This window comes from Rattus norvegicus, chromosome 8, assembly GCF_036323735.1.
Source record: "Rattus norvegicus strain BN/NHsdMcwi chromosome 8, GRCr8, whole genome shotgun sequence".
NCBI lineage: Eukaryota > Metazoa > Chordata > Mammalia > Rodentia > Muridae > Rattus > Rattus norvegicus.
In genome coordinates, this window is record NC_086026.1 from 72,368,328 (window position 1) to 72,372,909 (window position 4,582).

The 4,582-nt window shown below is 38.6% G+C and overlaps 1 non-coding gene across 1 annotated transcript; it reads left to right on the forward strand.

Annotated features, from left to right (window-relative positions):
- Positions 1-2,347: 2,347 nt before the first annotated feature.
- LOC120094554 (U6 spliceosomal RNA) lies at positions 2,348-2,454 on the forward strand. The gene has a single exon (XR_005488832.1). It is a non-coding gene; the product is annotated as a U6 spliceosomal RNA (small nuclear RNA).
- The last annotated feature ends 2,128 nt before the right edge of the window (positions 2,455-4,582 follow it).

Below are 4,582 nucleotides of genomic sequence, written 5' to 3' on the forward strand. Positions count from 1 at the left end.
TAGCTCAGTGGTAGAGCGCTTGCCTAGGAAGCGCAAGGCCCTGGGTTCGGTCCCCAGCTCCGAAAAAAAGAACCAAAAAAAAAAAAAAAAAAGAATTACATACAATACCTTAAAAGGAGTTGATACAGAGCATGCTGTAACCAAAATATAACCTTAATTTTGCATCAATATATAAAGATCTATAAGAGTAAATTCAATAATCTATCCTTTTTTCTTATTATTTCTATACTATTACTATATCCCCCATTTTTGTCTAAATAAAAAGGATTAAACTAACTCCACCACAGTAAAACTAATTATAATAATGAAGCTATTTCTACCAAGCTTTCCACAATGTCTAGCATGGTTGTATTTGGCAGTCTTAGGTATTTTTGACTTTAAAGTTCTGTACAATGTTCATGTCAATCTCATATGAGCTCAGCAATTTGATTGTCATGAGTAGTTTGTAGTCCAAAGCTGATCTTTGGGTGGTGTTTGTCAGCTTAGGGCAATCCTGGCCAGGTACAGCATAGCAGTCAACTTAGCAGTCAACCCAAAGGTGTTCTCTGTTTGCACAGAACCTGGTGGCTGAAGAGACCTGGGGCAGTTCTGTCCAGCGGTTAGGTTCCCACACTCCAGGTGGATTAGTCATTTTGAGGCCCCATCATCTTCTTGGAGACCTAATAGGTTACTGTTAGGAATGGTAGAAAACCGAGACATTTTAAATGCCACATTCAGCAGATCTCAGAAAGGTTTGAAGACCACATCTGAGGTACACAAACTGTGTTCCTAGTTACTTGCTTCAGACTGGAACCTGAAAACAGGTACAGGAAGCTCGATGAAGATCACTTCGAGAATTAATATTCTGTGTGATGACAGAAAATTTATATATACACAATAGTCTTATGGACTTTGAGATAATATTTATCGTGTCAGAGATTAGTGGCAATAGAATAGTCAGTCCCTTATTGTTTTCTTCTGTCCAGGTGGCTCTTCTGATATGAGATGAGATTTTGGATTTTCCTTTAACAAGCATGAGTGGGTTTAGAGAATGAGAGAGCCATGCTCCAACCCCAAAGCCAGCTTTGGTTTTTATTTGAATTGGGACCACATAAAGCCCGTTTGTCACTTATGTCTGCAGAGGGCAATGATACCATTTGGCCAGTTTACTCTTTTTCTTGGGACATTTTGTCTTGATGATCCATCCCTTTTCTTCAGATATTTCACTGTCCAGTAGTCTCCAGATTACTTAGTTGGATGCCTCTAATTCCCCTAGAAAGATAAAAACAAATCCCTGCCCTAACTCTAACACTGGAAGAGGTGTCCCTTTTTTGGCAGGTTATAACTGTCCCAAAACAAAGTATTTTTGATAATAGAAAAATTTTTAAAAATTGAAATATTGAAAATAAATATACCCTACTGGATAAATATACCTGTTTTCATATATACATATACATATATATGTATATTTTTTCAAGGTTTAAGTGTATTTATTGTTAGGTCACAAAGGACACTCACTTTGAGTTTCAGCCTGCCTTTTGGAAGCAGTTTTTAAATTTAAATCATTGTAATTCTTATATGCCTGCCTCTGACTCTCAAGTATTGTGATCAAAGCTGTGTGCCTCCCAAGTGCTGGCATTAAAGGTATGAACCACCACTAGCTTGTTCACTATAAGTTAGAATTTAGACACCAGCTAACATAGAAATCCACCTGTCTCTGCTGGGATTAAAGGCATGGGCTACCACTGCCCTGATCAAATATTTTATCTTAGCTTTAGAACTGTAGTAATCCTTTGAATTTGCTTAAAACATTTAACGTCTCTATTTCTTATTTTTATTTTTTTCACATTTGATCAAATGAAGGGAATTTGTTAGTCTGTATGATAGTTTGGATTGAACGACCAAGCCATCTGATGAGCTATGGTCTCCCCTTACTCAGGAGGTCTTTCCTGTTCAAATCTAATCTTCACTAATTTTGATAGTATCCCCAGCTTTTTTTCTCCTGTGGAAACGAAGACAAAACCCCTTCCCCAACAAAACACATATTCACGTTTCCATTCTGAGGTTAACACATCTTGAAAATATACAGGATGATTTAATTCAGCAGGATATTTCTACTATTCAATGTCTCTCAACAGCTGTTGTTCCTTTCTCATTCATATTTAAAACTTTTAAACTTAATAAACATAGTGTTGTTAAAGCTTGTCACCCAGCATAGCTACAGCCATTTTGTTTCCATACCTTCTAGTTATTTCAGATTGTTGCTGTAATATGCCTGCCAGTCATTGACACAGAGAAATGACTCAACTCAGAGCAAGGTCATGGTGACCACATACCCTGTTATGTACTATATATTATGAGTTCTGTTGTGCTCGCTTCGGCAGCACATATACTAAAATTGGAACGATACAGAGAAGATTAGCATGGCCCCTGTGCAAGGATGACACGCAAATTCGTGAAGCGTTCCATATTTTTAACAATAACTTTATGAAATTCATAGGCAAATGGATGGAACTGGAAAATATCATCCTGAGGGAGGTAACCCAATCACAGAAAAACACACATGGTATGCACTCATTGATAAGTGGCTATTAGCCCAAATGCTTGAATTACCCTAGATGCACAGAACACATGAAACCCAAGAAGGATGACCAAAATGCGAACGCTTCACTCCTTCTTTAAAAGTGGAACAAGAATAACCTTGGGAGGGAATAGGGAGGCAAAGTTTAGAAGAGAGGCAGAAGGAACACCCATTCAGAACCTGCCCCACATGTGGCCCATACATATACAGTCACCCAATTAGATAAGATGGATGAAGCAAAGAAGTGCAGGCCGACAGGAACCGGATGTTGATCTCTCCTGAGAGACACAGGCAGAATACAGCAAATACATAGGCGAATGCCAGCAGCAAACCACTGAACTGAGAACGGGACCCCCGTTGAAGGAATCTTAGAAAGGACTGAAAGAGCTTGAAGGGGCTTGAGACCCCATATGAACAACAATGCCAAGCAACCAGAGCTTCCAGGACTAAGCCACCATCCAAAGACTATACATGGACTGACCCTGGGCTCCAACCTCATAGGTAGCAATGAATAGCCTAGTAAGAGCACCAGTGGAAGGGGAAGCCCTTGGTCCTGCCAAGACTGAACCCCCAGTGAACGTGATTGTTGGGGGGGAGGGTGGTAATGGGGGGACGGTGGGGAGGGGAACACCCATACACAAGGGGAGGGGGAGGGGTTAAGGGGATGTTGGCTGTGAAACCGGGAAGGGGAATAACAATCAAAATGTAAATAAGAAATACTCAAGTTAATAAAGATGGGGAAAAAATGAGGTCTGTTAATCTTAAGAAATTCTACAACTATAAGCTTCACATATAGAACCCACCAAATTGAAGGTCAATATGAACTGATATATCTAAAGTGACTTGGGTCAGGGCTGACCACCAGCAGCACTTACACTACTTGAGAATGAGCTCATTGTGGTTGTTGTGGTTTTCGCTTTTATAAGCTGACATAGAAAAATGTTTGGGGCTGTAACCTCAGCCTCCAAATTCTGAACTATAGCCCTGATAGATCAGTCTTAGGGTGTGTGTCCAATAAACCATCCTGTCGGACTGAGATTAGTGTTCGTGTGTTTTGTGGGGTGACCTCTGCACCTCAACAGTATAATCGATCTCTGGCAAAGAGCTTGAAGTAATGGGGGTAGGGGCAGATTAGCAATGAATATCCCAAAAGCAAGAGACTTCAGTTTATAAAAATAACTAAATTATAATTATTAAATTCTCACCTGTATAGAAGAAGAGACACCGATGTTTGTTTTCTGCTCATAATGAGGCAATTTCAGCATTAGTAAAGGGTACCACAATCTCTGCTGGGTCTATTCTTGCTAATTGATGGAGTTTCATTTTTTCTTTCAGAATCAATTCAGAAACTGTTTCTGCATAGATCTTTCATTTTTTTATTTTGGTATGTGCTAAAACTATCCACTTTAAGTATATCTTCTCTCTGTATAAGAATTTCTGTGGGAGAATGAGTAGAGGGCAAAATAACCAAAATACAATCAAGCTTTGGATTCAGATGGGCCAGATGCACATCCTGTAATTTCTCTTCTACAAGAGACAATTCTCTTTTAGCCTCAGCTGATAATTTTCTTGGACCTTATTATCCTTTGAAATACATTACTTAGATCTTGAGTAGTTAGTTCAAAGATAGATCATAGCCAGTTAACATCTCCTAGCAATTTTTGAAAATCATTTAAAAGTTTGTAATTGATCTGTCCTGATTTGTACTTTCTGTGGTCAAATTTTCTGTTAACCTATCTTATATCCTAGATAATTGATAGAACCGTCTCTTTGTATTTTTTCAGGAGCAATTTGTAATCCTCGTCAAGGCAAAAGTCTCTATAATTCATCAAACATTTTTTTCTAAGGTATCTGCATTTGAATCAGCCAGTAAGTCCATGTGATGACCAATTTTAGGTTGAGGAAACTATTTACAAATTATTTCTAATGTCTGTTGAATGAAATATTGGCACAAAGTAGGACTGTTTGCACTGTTTAATATTCCTCGTGGCAAGAGTTTGCAATGATTACTCTTTATTGGAC